Raw genomic sequence first — 16,162 nt, forward strand, 5'->3', positions numbered from 1 at the left:
ATGCATGTAAAATCTTGTACCACAGAGTAAGCATGTTTCGCTTGTTGCACTATATATATATATATATATATATATATATATATATATATATATATATATATATATATATATATATATATATATATATATATATATATATAAATGCTAAGAGGTCAAACAGCAGTTCCATCACTGCATATTGAAGGGCAGGCACAGGTTTTGAGTAATTAGTAGAGCTGTTGCTGAGTCACATTTCCCAGCACCGTGATTAGCTACCAGATGTCATGTGCATGTGAGCGGTCTTCCTTGTCTGAAAGGTGTTTTAATGATGCTCAGAGGTGCGTAATTGCTCTTCCATTTTGTTCTTTTATTGCAGAAGCTCCTTTCACTAAACCTTGAGATGAGTTCTGTGGCATATATTTAGAAGACATGAAATACTACTGTACTGGCATACCTCTCAAGCAACTGATGAGAACAGTTTGAGTGCTTCCCCTTGCAAGCAGTACAATAAATATTTTGTAGATTGTGGTGCTTGAAATGCACATTGGACTTATGGTGTGTTTTTGTCCAGTCATGCCAAATTTTTTATGGAGCACCCGTGCCGCTACTTATAACTGTGTGTGTGATGTTCCACCATATGTCGTTTGCCTGTGCATAAGAAGTAACCTGCAGCTAAATTTAAGCTTTTTCGAATGTTTACTCTTCTTTATGTTGACTCCTAAGTGCCCCTCATGTGACCGTAGTTTATAGACCTAGTCGTTCTTAGCAGAGCACATAGATAATTATCGACGATGCTTCATCTGCTTGACAGAGGAGGTGGAGGCCATTTCGACGTATATTGTAAAGCGCCATCTTAGAGTAAGCAGATCTGACCTTGGTCCTGATTTTTGGTCCTCTACATTGGCATGAAATTTGCGGTGCAAATTTTAGAAACAGTCTAGTTAAATGCCTCTGTGTTGGTGTACACAGTAGACTCCCTTAAGACCTTTACAGAACTGCTAATAATATATGAGTATGCTAGTTGTATCCATATATATATATACACACACATTACTTTGGAACAATGATAAATATTGGAGGAACACTTAAGCTTAGCCGTAAGGGTATTACGCAATAACGTTAACGACTCCTATCTGCGAGTCTGCTTCCAGATCTTCATTTGCTACATCCACTTTGCTACTCGCATAATCACTAATCCCTTAATATGTACAGTCTTTGTCAAAATTATACGGTCCAAGGTCGATCCTAAGCCCTGTAACGGGGCTCCTGTCAGCAGTGCTCCAATATAAAGGTAAGCTAGAGGAGAATGAGGATGAGATTTTGGTATTTACGAGAATTGCATTACTAGAATTGCATTAATTGTATACCTTTGTCAAAGACTGTACCTTTGTTATCTTTTTACACACCTTAAGCTACCCAATTATATGAAAGACTACCTGACACAGATACCTGGGAAGCCTCGCTTTAACCAAGCTGTTTTGGCATGCCTGCGTGGCCTAGACATAGCATGTTTTAGCCTTTTCTCAAGAGTCCTGGAAGGTTCGGTCTTCGTCTTACTCTCCCATCTTAGAGGATCCATCTCGATATCAAGCCCAAGTTGCCAGCACCTCCCGTGTCATGTCATCTCGTGATGTCACACAACCCACTGACCAATCAGTAACCGACCATGTCACCTGGAAACTGCCACCTGGCCAGAGCCATGCTTGGGATTTTTTGCTGACAGTGCCAACAACACCGAATCTTCCGCAGGACGGGGCTGCCGTTAAACATGCTGCCGTTAAAACGGCAGCATGTTAAAAATAGTCTTTCAAAGAGAGGGTAATTGCAGATGGAATCACTTATTGGGTACAAGAGCTGAAAGCAGAGCGTGAAACGATATCACATTATCCTGCTTGGAAATGGTATAGCTACCCTTTTTTTGACACTCTTCCTTCTTGCTGTAGCCGATAACAATTGCCGTTTTTGTTTTTAATGCGGTAGCATTCAAGGCCCTATTTCCCAGAAAACCCGACGTTGCCATTGTAGGTACTGCAAACCAAATGCTATCACGGGTATGCCTTTGGTGGGCGGTAGTTGGCCAGTGACATTACAAGGCACTAACCGCTCATCAGGTTGTGTGGTGTCACGAGATCACATGAAATGGCTGATTTGCAGACACTGCCAACTCGAACTTCACCTTTGGTATGGGAGAGTGAGATAGGAAGGTAGCCTTCCAGTACCCCTGGATGTCAAGTTTGACGTGCTACCCCTAGGTCACGCAGACGCGCTTGTACAGTTCGATTATAACAGGGCTTTTTGCCAAGTGGTTTTTAGAAATTTAGCGCTACTGCACAGATTCAGCAACTTTGGGGTGATGCTGGAATCGACCCTTGACATTACCATTAAAACAGGAGTTTGCCTCAGCTTTGAGACAGTGTGCCTACCAAGTGACCTCATGCATACCACGTGATCACAACATTATTCTATAAGAAAGTGAAATAGTATATATAATAAAAGAAATAAATCAAAATTGAAAAATCAAAAAATTAAAATTGCTGCAACATTGTGCTAATAGATGGCACCACCCATCAATTCGCATAGATCCGACAGATGAAGGACTGATATTTCATAGTGTTTGATGAGCTAACGCTCTATATCCATGTTCGACAGTGTGGAACAGCTTTAAATTTTAATTGTATAATCTGGCAGCTTTCAACTATATGTATGTGTAGAGTAATAGAGGCAGAAACCAGGGGGACACTTAAGCTCAATTTTTAAAGGGCCCAGGAAAAGCTACATGCCAAAACTAGAAAATGTGCACGAGCAATAGTTGTCCCATTAATCCTCTCTGCAACACAAAATTTTTTTATGCTAGAATTATTAGCACAAAACATATGGGGAAGTGAAAATTATGCTCCTCCTTTCCCTCTCGACTCATACTGCGACGGCGCCCCACATTGCTCCGTCCCGCCTGCATAACTTGGGATCGTCCAGTGAGTGGGCGTGTCCAGCAAACCCCATTAACGTCATTGGGGAGGTTTGCGCGCAGAGTTGTGTAGCCCAAATCGATCGCGAGCGGTCGTCGAGAGCACCTTTTAAAAATTATTTGTAAATTATGGCTTCACGCAAAGCTTTTAAATTTGACTCCAATACTCACAAAGGCCACCTCTATAGATCTTTTCAATTAGAATTTTACCGCAAGTAGCATTTCAGCGGCCCTGTAAGGGTGTGATACTTCAGTAGAGTTAGTTGTTGGGCTAGTTGGTATTCTAGATTTAAGAGCATAGCTTTTAGCGCAAAGGCACGCGGCCAAAGAAAAGAAAGGATGCAATAGCATCAATGGCTCCCGTCTGCAGCTCCTCTCACGGTTCCTTGTTTGGTTACATGTAGTCTTTGCTCACATATTTACCGATCCCTTAATGTAGGCTTCAGGTATATTATATATTCTCATCAGCACCAGATTTTCTGGAGAATAGATGCGCTTTCTTGCATAGAGGCATTTTATACTTTTAACGTGATAGCATTAAAGGCCATGTCCACCGAAAATCCGGCTTTGGCATCGGTGCTGACGGTGTTGTGAGCGAAGAAATGGCGTATATGGCGCTGCCAGGTGGTAGCTGGCAGCTTATGCGGTCGTGCACTGACTGGACGTACGGTTGCCTGACGTTACATTTGGCTGGAGCTGCCAACTTTGGCCTCTCCTTCCACGTGGGAGGGTGGTATCTGAATCAGCCTGCCTGGACCCTTGTATTCATGTCACCCCTAGGTCACGCAGCGACTTTCATACGGCTTGGTTAAAGCGGGGCTTTATATGTGGGCTGGTCGCCTACACTATCTCTTCATACCCTATAAGGTGGAGCTCAAGTGTCCCCCATATGTTTTATTTCCTTGACAATGCTGCTTGGATGCCCAGGGAGTGCTGTTACGCCATGGTTCGCAGTTTCTGTGAAAACTTGCCTTAACTGAAAGACGAGCAAAACAGCTCATCTCAAACAGACTTTATTTATTATCTTTGTTGTTTTTTTTGCATTGAGTCCTGTGGAAAACCAGCATTGCATTGTTTGTATTATCTTAAAATTAATTTTTATCAAGTTCGCCTTAACAGGAGTCTACTGTATTGCACCTGTATTTTAACTTTCATATGCCGCTCACATTGCACAACGCACATTCCATTCCCTTAGTTGTATAGCTGCCAGCATGACAGTGTGCATGAGTCATTGTTAGGTTTAGAGTGAGCAAGGAATGCGAGGGACTTGTTTTGCACAATGGGTAAGCTTTGAGATTCCTTTTTTTTTTTTAGCATATAATTTGGAGCGGGAACAGCACCAGCCAAAAATAGGAAACACCGTCTTTTTTTTATTGCGCACAATTTATTTTCATTCATCTTACTTGAGATGCTGCTTGGTGAGATAAAACTATCATCAGTGGCATTGTTGTAACGTGCTTCTGTGTTTGTGCCTGAGTATTGTAATGATGCTGCCTGCAAACAGTATAGTTTTCTTTATCATGTCTGGTGATGTAAGTTGTAATCTGCAAAAGCTGCTTCACTGGACATAGGTTGGTATGTGAAAAAGAACGATTCTTTTGTGCGCATTTGGAGGTGCATGTTTGTCTATATCTGCAGGTGCTGCATGTGGCGAAGATTGAATTTACTCTAGTGCAGTTTATTACGCTGCTGGTGGCATCGAAATGTTCTCACATGCTGTGTCAGTGGTACCACGTTCTGAGGCCACATTCTATCAAGTTTCTTAGTAGGCCATCTCATTTGTTTGCTGGTCACATCGGCTCATACCGAGGCCTGATTTTATGAAGGCAATGTAGAAGCAGGGTAGTAAGTTTGGTGCCTGCTACTCTTGTGCAATGCATTCAGTGTCACCAACATGAATAAGTTTTTATTCACACCCAAAGCACTTACTGCATCAAACGAGTTGCTGCTCAAAAATGCTGCTTTTCTTAGAGTAAATTTGATTTATTTTGATGCTCTCTATGCACTTGATAACTAAGGCGTGTTCCCAAACCATGTCTGCCCTTGCTACCCTTTCCTCCTTTTTTTCTCTTTGCACTTTGCTAGCTGCCATCTTGTGCAATGCAGGTTGCCACATATTACCGTTTGCTACAACATTTTGCACTTCTCGATGGAACTGGTTGGCACAAAACAAAGGCAAATAACCCCTGGACATTGAAGGTAGTCATGCATCTGCTAAAGAAATTTTTTTCTTTCGTTTCTGCAGTTGCTTTTACATATCTGTAATCCTCTGGAACCTTGTGACTGAAGAATTCATTGCTAAACCTTTAATTTCCCAGTGTGCTGACACTACTCGCACTGTCTTTTAGTTGTACAGTATAATCCACTGTTAAAGGGAACATGAGACTGCGTGGTCTTCGATCTTTATAAAGCACTCCCAAGAGGAATGGGCGAGAGACGATTGCACAAGGCGCATGCGTAAAAGCCACGGCTGTCTGCTCTTCCCAAGCATGCACATGATGCCGCCCATTCTCATTAGTTATCGGTGGCAATGCTTTGCAAAATGTTTTGGCCACATGACCCACGTTCCCTTTAACAGTGGAGCCTACTGTACATGGAGTACCACAAACTTAGCTCTGTGGTTCTGTGCACTGGCTTCCATGCCAGGTAATGCTCTTTTGTTTTGCAGGGCCTGCTTCTTAGTAAATCCAAGGTAATTGGGCACTCACTGTTTTACTACTGCTTCCTGCCCATCACTTCAACATGCAATGAAATTTAGCTGGTGGTTCCTTCTGATGGCTTACAGTCTGAGTTAGCATCATCTTGTCATTTATACACTATCATGTGTTTCTACTATGTTGGTGCTTAAGCATAATCACATCTGTAGTGTCACTCCCATGGTGAACGCAGGCTTCCATAAAACCTGTAGAGTGTGCCAACAGTGAAGAAGTGTGCGGCAGAGGTGTCGAAGGTAACGGCTGTACATATTGTGATACCATCAGTACCTTCACATAACTGACTATGCTTTGCTTCGGTGATGGGACCTGCTGTGTGAAAGCTGTGCTGTGTGAATGTGTGTGCATGTCAGCTGCCCGCCTTGGCATTGTCGTAAGGATTCTGTGTGAGTGAAGTTTGTGTATGATGGTATGTGATGCAGTGCATTTTTGTGCATTTGTATAGGAGCGTATGCCCATGTTTAATGGTATTCAGCCTGGTAAAATGTGAGTTGGTGGTGTGAACTGGGCAATTCTTTGTACATTACGCTTTTCCTGATCTTCCATCCATACTGAGATGTCTGGGAGAGGGTTCACGCTTTTAAATGGCGTTGATATTTCTGTTTTAAGAAATACACTTGCATATATAATGCTCCACTCATCATGTAGAGGAGGAATAAAGCAATGACAAAGGCACCTGCTTTTTGTCATTCTTCAAAGTGACTTGAAGGTGTTCACTGCTTCTCATGGTGTTAAGTGCTTTTGTCAACTTGTTAAACCTTAAATGGAAAGGACTGCAACAGATAGATGGTCAGAGACAAAGGTAATGGAAAGCTCATTAAGTGCAAGAGAAAGCCGCGCATTATAATGATATTACCCTATTTTGATGGCTATTCAGGCGAGAACCTCGCTTAGCTCATGGATGGTGTGGACAGGCATCCACAGCAAACAAAAAAAAAAACCTCATCATGCCTCGCTGGTTGCCATAACGAAGTGGCGAGTGGGACAGTAGTATGCACAGAAGATGCCCCTGTGGCAGGGCATCGCTAGGGGAGGAGGTATGGAGGGGCGCCTTAGGGAAGGAGTAAGAATACAAAGGGCATCACGTAACACGACATGGGGTTAATAAAATAAATTTCAGGCACATTATTTGGAGATCATCAATAATTGGCCTCGATGTCAGCATTGTGCCAGCATCAAAGCATCCTGCACTGACAACTTATGCAGCTCTATCTCTTGCACTGCATTGACAAATGAGGCAGGAACCTTAAAGGAACAGGACACCAGAATTTAGGTCTCAAATTTTTTTCGGCGCAATGGAAAGATTGATGTCTAAAATGTTCGATTCCATAGTGGTTTTTGTAGAAATACTGTAGAAGATTTTTACCGAAAATTTTTCGATCAGTGCATGCACCCGTTTTTATGTAGTCCGATGCTGAAAACCGTGAGCAGTGACCACGGTGATGACTGGTGGTCAACAAAAAAGACGTACTGAAAAAAAATATAAATTTCACTCACCAGGTCATTTTTTCATACGACATTTCTTTGCTTAGAGCAACGTCCTTTTCAGTTTCAAACTCAAGGTTGTTACGGCACTATAGCGTAGGCCTCGTCGACGAAAGTTTTATTGGGTACGGAATTCCAAACACTGCGGCGCCATCTAGTGGCAAAACCTGAAAACATGCCTGCGAATGGAGGGGTGGTTTTTATTTAAGGATGCAGTGGAGAGAGCGTACAATATAACGAATTATGACAAGCACTCCTAGAAGAAAAAAGAACAGTGTGCACTTGCGAAAATCAGCGATATTTTGCGGACATGTAGGGTACTACGGGATCCGGTAAAAACATCCCTGGAAAAAAGGTCCCCGGAGGAAATTTCTCCATAAAAAATGTTTCCGGAATAAACGGCCCCGAAAAAGTCAATTTTTGCTAAGTGGGAAAAAATGTCTTCAAACGGGCGAAGTCCAATGTATCCTAACATCAATTTTTTGCCTGACCTGGGGCTCGGCTTCTAGGAATGAATTGCTTCGAAAAAAGGCGTTTGGCCTTATATAGTGTGAAAAACGGCCGCCTTACACTATGAATAAGCAAGAGGACGCTAACGATGTCGCCCATGTTTGCTTATTTGACCTTGCATCTTATTTTATGATTTTAGCTTGAACCAGATTTGATTTTTTTTTTCTCGGCATGTTTTCTCGTTCCACGCGCTGTAACTTCTGATTGTGCTATGAAGACGTAGACTGTGATTCTATATATACATGACAAGTTGCAATTATGTATGCTCATGCGGGGCGTACGCAAAAAAAAAAAAAAAAAAAAAAGAAAATAGATCTCTAGCGGAGAATGGCGAAAGCCTATCCTTCCTCTCCTATCGTTTGCCTCATTTTTTGCCTTTTATCGGCGTTCGTTGCAGTGCTACATATAATTTGCTTACGGGAAAGCAAAGGCGCGGTATCTGTCACACTTGGCGGCACACCATCGCACCTGTCGCGAGGCGTTCCTTGGCGCGCGTTCAAGTGTGGGATTGCAGATTGGCAGGAACGCTAGACAAGATGAGACCTTTTACCGGCGTTACATATAATTATAATTAGTTTGCAGGAAAGGAAAGGTGCAGTATCTGTCACATTTTCTCCGACAAGTGTGCGTTTGGACGGTGCACCATCGCTCCTGTCGCGTGGCGTTCCTTGGCGCGCGCGTTCAAGTGTGGCATTGCAGATGGCAGGGACGCATCCCGCCTCAGCCAATCAGAACGCCGCAAAAGCGGGACACACACAGCATGAGCTATTAAAGGCTTTCGCCTTAATATGATAGCCGCGGGAAAGAGTGACCAAGGACAAGTGCGTATATGGATTATTCTGCGCTTCAACAATGTCACTGATTGAAGTGTCAACTTGTAGAAGGAGTTATGCTCTTTCATGGCTTGACCTGCACTTCATGATAACCAAGGACAAGTGCGTATATGGATCATTCTGCGTTTCAACGTCACTGATTGAAGTGTAAGCTTGTAGTAGGAACCTGCTTTTTCATAGCTTGGCCTGCACTTCATGATCGTGGCATAATCTGGTACTTCGACAGCGGCCTCATATTTGTCTTGTTTGCGCGCTGGCCCCCAGCTTTAGGAGGAGGAGGAGGACAAAACATCTTTATTTAATCAGCGGATTAGGGGGGGGGGGGGGGGGGGGGAGGAAAGCTCAGGGCGGACGCTGGGAATAGAGCTTCAGGGCGGCCATCCTAATTTTCCTATCCTCACCGACAATGCAAACCGTATACGGTTTGCATTGTCGGTGAGGATAGGAAAATTAGGATGGCCGCCCTGAACCACCGGAACGGTTGACCATCTCGTCACTGAAAGATCTGCGAGGGTGTTTCAGTAGCGCTTCTCTTGTTAGCGGTTACTCAAGGCTACTAATCCGGCATCCAGAGGACACAGCCCCTATAAAGTCGGCACAGAATGCAATAATCTGTTTTTTTTTTTTTTTTTTTGGCCAAGTGATATTAGAAGGTTATATTCTCCAGACAAAATTTCGTCTTGGAGACCTTTTCTTCTAGGAGCCGCTTCCTCAGGGGCCTTATTTTTCCGGGGACGTTTTTCCCTCCCGGGTACGTTTTTACCTACACCCGGGGTACTACACTATAGGGTTTCTCTAGATAGCGCCTCAGCTGTTTTATATGATTTTCAATGGCGAATTAAAATTGTAAAGCCTCTGATATTGTAGTGCTCGACCTGTATATGAGGCAAGGTCTTTTCATCTCCACCATAATTTCATTACATATTTTGGGCAGTGTACTGTCCCGTTAATCAAATGAACTAGTAAGACTAAAAAATCAGCAGACACACGACCTCCTACGCGTATCAAGACGAAAGCTCCCTCGCGCAGTGCCCTGACTCCCGCACATCCTTTGCGGCACGCGCCACTGCGTGGCAGCTTTCGGCACATTGGAAGCTTGTCAAGCAGCGGACCTCTTTCGTAATGCACTGCAAAAGCTTTGCTAAGTTCGAGCCGAGTTTCGTCGTCGCCAGCAATTTGACCTTCATTTGACCGCAGCTGCGCCATAGCATAGCCATAGCCTTGGCAACACATCACATGACTCGCCGCCGCTAGCTTGGCGCATGCGCTCTCCGAAGCTAGTGTTCCTGTATATGCTCCCGCAGGGAGCACCCTGCGGGAGCATATACAGGAACACTATCCGAAGCTGGGTCGCCGCCTGACCACGTGACTCGCAGCGCTTGCCCAGTGCCGCGGGAGCATGAGACTGAGCCGTCGTCGGCACGCGGCGTCTGACCATAGAGCAAGCTAACTGATAAGAGAAGACACGGCCATAGTACCCCAGCGAACAGCTTGCTTTAGCCGGCTTTCGACTTCGGTCTTCATCGCACCTAGCGGAGTCTGCGAAGCGCGCCAGCCTAAGAGATGGGCGCCTCAAGTCCGCGAAATCATGGAGGTCGTAATTTTACTTTCGGTTCGGTTTTTAGTATGCATCGCGTAGTTTCGTGAAGGCGCTTGCGCTGAGTCACCGTTTACACCTTGTGAACTCACTGGAACGGAAAATTCTGTAACAGCCGAAGCCGCGCCGCCGCTACTTTTTTCTTTGTGAACAAATGGATAGAAGGCTACACCTTTTGAATGGGGCGGCGGCGGCGCATGGCACCTAGCCGTGACTACTATATTATGTTCTTAAATCTTGCCTTGATTTTGGCATTCCGATAGTTCTATTTGGTTATTTCGAACTGTCAACAGTCTACGTATTTTCCATTGACATTAAATAAAAACAGTTATTTTTAGACGCAATGCCACCTGATGGGCCATGGATCGTTGAGCTGGCCGCGAAAGGGCCCGAGCACGGTCTGAGTGTCCCCTCTTGTCTGTTAGCTTACTCCAGTGCATGGTTCTCAGCCGTGGATGTGCTGGGGACTGCTTGTGTATTCTCGTACAATTTACCCTTGTGGTCCAGTGGAGGTGGTGGGGGAGTCCAAGAGGAGAGCGACATGCATACCGGCGCCGACGCATCGCCTCTTTTCGCCTCCATCGAAAAGCGGCCGCCGAGGCCGGGAATCGCGGTATCGAATCCCGGCCTCGGCAGCTGCGTTTCGATGGAGGCGAAAAGCAAGGCGCCCGTGTGCTGTGCGATGTCAGTGCACGTTAAAGAACCCCCGGTGGTCGAAATTTCCGGAGTCCTCCACTATGGCGTCTCTCATAGCCTGAGTCGCTTTGGGACGTTAAACCCCACAAACCAAATCTTCCCAACGTCCTCTGCATTTGATGGTTTACCTGGTTATCATTATCAAGTGCGCGCTTTTAAAGGCCAGTTTAGCCTTGACTCAATTTCAATTCCGTGAGCTGCTACCGAAACTGTGGCAGAAGTCTGCAGGTGGTCTAAAATCTAAGGTCTAAAATACACAGAAGGTCTAAAATACACAGAAGGTCCTTCTGCATAGAAAATGCAGAAGGTCTAAAATGCATTTTTCTTGAGGGCCACCCGCTAATGTCTGAGGTCACTGAGCACGGCACATCGGGCGGGCCTCCGCAATAGCTCTGTGTACATTCCACTGTTTACGACGCCCGCACGCTGCACACTACAAAACACTGGCGGCCGACGTGGGGCGATCGGCCGTCATCGTCCGGAATAGCACACGTGGAGCGTTCGGTCACAAAGCGCACTATCTGGCGAGGTGAAATAGGCGGGACATCAAGCCCGCCTGTTCAATGTATTCACACAGGCTCACATATGTGTTCGCTCGTGGACGCACGCACTGTCCGGCGGCCACAGGAGCACAGCTACGGTGTCCGAGATTACCCCCTGCGCTCACGGCGTGGTTCGGCTAGCGCGGCGCAGTACAGCAGATGTTCGAGAGTTACAACCGCGCCACAGCCGTCACACACGTCACTGGTGGCGCATCCGTTGTTCCCCAGGCCACACACATTCAATACGCGCACGGAGGATCATTGCGTGCTGCAGCCGAGTCAGCGAGCGGCCGCTGACACTGTGAATGCGCTCACCACTTGCGATGCGTGTGTCGGGGTGCTGCGTCCGGAGGTGGTCGTCGATTACCGCACGCACGTCCCCCAAAGCGAGGTGCTCGTCGCTAGGAGGGAGTTCTTGTGCTGCGGTCGCGAGCTCATCGGCACGTTCGTTGCCCTCGATGCCGCAGTGCCCGTTGATTCACTGTGCCCGTATAGCGCAGCTGCGCTCCGCCAAGCGCTCGAGAAGCGCGCGAATCTGACACAGCAGCGGAGTTCCCCGGCCGGTGGCTCGAAGGCGGGGCGGCACGGGAGTCGCTTAGCACGGTACACCTGGGTGGCGGCGGAGTCAATTCAAGCAGTACATCCAGGCCTAGGCGTAGGCCCAGCAGCTCCGCCGTGGTGGAATAACCCAGGAATGACAGGTGCAGCTGTCTGTGCAGTTGCAAGGCGGGGATGGTAGCCGCCGCTGCTTGCGAGCAACTACCTCTAGCCACGGAGCCGTCGGTGTAAACCAGGAGGTGGCCACCCGGCTACATCGGATACCACTCCCCGACAACCTGTGAGGAGGTGACCTGTGCTGCAATGCAGTGCCTTGATCCTCAGCACAAGCCAGGGAAATCTCGGTGTGCGATTTATGTGCGGCGCGATGTCCAACATGTCCTCGTTGACTCGGCGGCGGAGACGAGTGCTGTGCAGGAATGTGTTGTTACAGTCCGCGTCAGTGGTGTGGACACGTCTGTGACTAGTGTTTACGTGTGCCCAGCTGTGCAGTGGAACGCCCAGTGGTTCAGTGCAGTCTCTTTGTGCCGTGCCCCCGACATATCATCCTCGGGGATTTCAACGCCCATCATTGTGCGTGGGGCAGTGGCCGAAACACCTTCCGAGGAGACCCACCTGCACGCCAGGGCAACGCAGCTGGGATTCACACCGCTCAACTCCGGCGAGCCCACCATCAGATGACGCGGCACACCCGGCTCTTGCACTGACGTTGCCGTCGTGTCCAGCGGCATCGAGGTGACCTGGCATCGTGCACCATCGCTCTGGGGCTCTGACCACTCCTCCATCCTCATTGAGCTGACTACTGTGCTGGAGTACCTGGATTCGAACCTGACCACCGGCGGCTGCGTTTCGAAATTACTTCGCAGCCCTGCACTACGGCTTCTCTTTCCACTTTCGTTCCCATCTTCCTCGTTTTCCTTACTGCGCGGTTCAGGTGTTCACAAGAACAAGTGTGACAGATACTGCGCTTTTCCTTTCCCGTCTATTTATAGAACGCCGGTGAACGTTAATGGGTTCAATGGTACGCTGATTGTGTTCGACAAGGGGCGCGCGATGTATACCGTGTGCGGCAGATACAGCAAAATAATGTTTAGTTGTTGCGACTGTAGGAAGAAGGAAAAGAAAATGCACCGGCCTGCTACTGGCTCTGTAGCTGAGCCACCTCCGCTGCCTCGTGCGGACAGAAGAGAAAATAAAGAAAAAGAAGAAGGAGAGGGAGAGAGACGCCTGTCGCAACAGCCGTCGTCTACCACCGAAGCGGTGGCGGGTGCAATGACGGCCTACAACAGATAAAAGTACAGTGGCAGGCTAGCCCCCACCGCCAGCGGCTGTGACCTACCAGTCCCAGCCCCGTAGGAGTCTAGGTGGCGTTGGTAGGGCCAGGAGCAACCACCCCTCGACTATCGAGACGCAGCAAACAATCCTGTCAAAACGCTCTTCTGCTGCACGATATTCCGTGATTAACTGAGCTAAGCGGTCTGTATTTTTAAATATTTATTTATGTGTCGTTTGTAACTACATGTTCCCGCTAAGCTTACCAGTGCAGGCTCAAGTCTTGCTTCGACGTAACCCTTCAAGCCCAAAATTCATTTTCCTTGAAATGCGGCGTAAAATGGCAGCTCGTTAATTTCGACAACGTGATGCAGTAGCACTCGTGAGAAAGACATCACAGTTGTGTCCCAATTAAACTTGTCCCGTTTCGATTCATTTTTTAGTCCCAAGAACTACGGTTCCCCCTCTTCACTATACGTCACTGCAAGTCTAACGGACTATTTCTAATAAATAACAAACATCAAACGAAAGAAACCAATAGAAAAAACAGTTCCTTTGAAACATCACCAGGTTCACTGTCCTGAGAATGGTAGCGCAGGTATTTAGGCACCATATTCTTTTTATACCGAAATGTGCGTAATGAAACTTTCGAGAGCACTGCAGAATCTGCACTGGAGAAATGCGAAAGTCTGGGCGCTGCTACTGCACGTGATGCGCCCGGCGCCGTCCAGGGCGCCCCAATTCCATAACACGCCTGGTCTACGCCTGTGTGAAAAGAACTATTGTAAGCAAAGGGGGCCACATCCTTCAAGCAAGTCCGCAAGAAGCGCTAGCCCTTCGAACCCTGGGGAGCCTTTACTATGCGAACATCGACCATGCTCCTATTCCACTTCGAAAAGCAGGGCATGTGCGCAGGAAACGGCTAGGCCACATCTGAACGCCTTTCTGCGGTTTTGCACTCCAGCGCCCAAAAGGCCTTGCTCGCCGGGCTCTCGAGTAGGCTGGCAGCTTTCCGAGGCGGTATCCGACGTGGATAACCACCTCCTCCACCTCTGGGAAGCTCGGCATTGCCTTATCCGCCGCTTGCGCCGATAAAAGCATAACCGTAAACTTAAGGCTCTAGTTTTTGAGCTCACCCAGCAGGAGGTCGAGTATGTGGCCCAACTCGCAGACGCCAACTGGGTGGATCGTTGCAACACGGTGGCGCTGCAGATGTCCAGCAGGAACACCTGGCGGCTCTTCCGTGCTCTTATCGACCAAACGCAGGCACACACAGAAACTCAGAAACATCTGCAATGTGCCATACACAGCTTTCAGGGTAACACAACTCAACTAGCGCACAAGTTGCGGGACCAGTACTTGTGCACTACCCAGGACCCCCCCGGACTGGCGCACTCTTATGCAGGTTCGGAGAACGCTGAGCTGGATCAGCCGTTCCAGTTCCACGATCTGCGGGCGGCCCTGGCGAAAATGAAACGGGGCACAGCCCCGGGTCGGGACAAAATTAGTCAAATTACTAACTTACCCGACCCGGCCTACCAGTCCTTATTGGATTACATCAATTCAATTTGGCTTGGGGACGCGCCACTGCCCATCGATTGGAAGAGCGCTCTGGTCACTTTAATTCCAAAAGCTGGCCATCAACAGGTCCGCAGAGGATGTTCTGCTACAACTTAATCGGGACGTTCTTGACCCGGTCGAATGCCCCACAACGACAAGGTTGTACTACTCGCCTTAGACTTTAAGGGAGCCCTCGACAACGTTACTCATGAGGTAATACTTACTCAGGCGCAGTATCTGTCACACTTGTTTCTGTGGACATGTGAACCACGCTGTAAGGGAAGGCAGGAAGGTAATACATAACTTTTCAGTCGGCTTCAATATCGCAAGTAAACGTCTGGATATTCATGCGTCGGATTTTCTATATAAGATTAGAGTTCCAGAAAACAGCACATAATCTAAATCAGTTTATGAAAAATCAGAAGCACTGCTTTTATTGTGCTTTTTTACCATCCAAACGCACATTTGTCGGAGATTGTGTGACAGATACTGCGCCTTTCCTCCAGAAGTCTCATCTTGTCTAGCGTTCCTGCCATCTGCAATCTCACACTTGAGCGCGCGTCAAGGAACGCCACGCGACAGCCGCCGCAAAAGCGGAACGCACTTTGTCCACGGCAGTATGAGCCATTAAAGGCTTTCGCCTTAAGACAGCAGCACTAAGTTTTGAGGTTTTAATGATCGCAATTTAGTTTAAAGTCCGCGCGCACTAAATGTCAGTGATACCGTGTCCCTACTGAAAAATCTGCAAAGGGCAATAACCTCACATTTTCTCACACAATCTCACTCAATTCACATAAGAAATCACGTACAAGTCGCATATAATTGCATAAGTTCTCATAGTTTCTTGTACATTATCATAAATTATGTACGATATTTTATGATAATGATGTACCCCGTATGAGACTCTATGCGATTAAATGAGATTTTATGAGGTTATTGCCCCGTAGAACTTTTGGTTTTTCAGTAAATCAGGTAGTATAAAATACGGTTCGACTTACCCGGGGTGGTGCAGTGGTAAGACGCCCGACTACTGTCCGGAATATCCGGGTTCGAACCCGATCTCGGCGGCTGCGTTTCGATGGAGGCGAAACGAAGAGGCGTCCGTGTGCTGTGCGATGTCAGCGCACGTTGAAGATCCCCAGGTGGTCGAAATTTCCAGAGTCCTCCACTACGGCGTCTCTCATAGCCTCAATCGCTTTGGGACGTTAAACCCCACAAGCCAAACCAACCAACCTTACCTTAAAAAGAAAGTTTGCATAGATATGGTTTATTAATAATAATTAATAAACCATAGCTATGCAAACACTCTTTTTAAAGTAAGTATCGAATACACATAATCTCGGAGTATCTCGGTAATATGTAGCGTTAATGATGCAAAGAAGCTGTCGACAACAACTAGTAATGAGGAATATTTGCCTTACCGCCGATCGCTTTCCTGGTGTGAAATCGGC

The 16,162-nt window shown here is 47.0% G+C and overlaps 1 protein-coding gene across 1 annotated transcript in view; it reads left to right on the forward strand.

Annotated features, from left to right (window-relative positions):
• The window catches only part of LOC146199573 (uncharacterized), a 36,825-nt gene extending 30,477 nt beyond the window's left edge, over positions 1–6,348 (forward strand). Inside the window, exon 9 of the mRNA XM_084595084.1 lies at positions 356–6,348. The gene's annotated coding sequence lies outside the window, so the exon portion shown is untranslated. The remainder of the gene's footprint in view (positions 1–355) is intronic.
• The last annotated feature ends 9,814 nt before the right edge of the window (positions 6,349–16,162 follow it).

The sequence above is a fragment of the Amblyomma maculatum genome, chromosome 2 (assembly GCF_055883805.1).
Source record: "Amblyomma maculatum isolate TAMU_Amacu chromosome 2, ASM5588380v1, whole genome shotgun sequence".
In the NCBI taxonomy this organism is placed as follows: Eukaryota; Metazoa; Arthropoda; class Arachnida; order Ixodida; family Ixodidae; genus Amblyomma; species Amblyomma maculatum.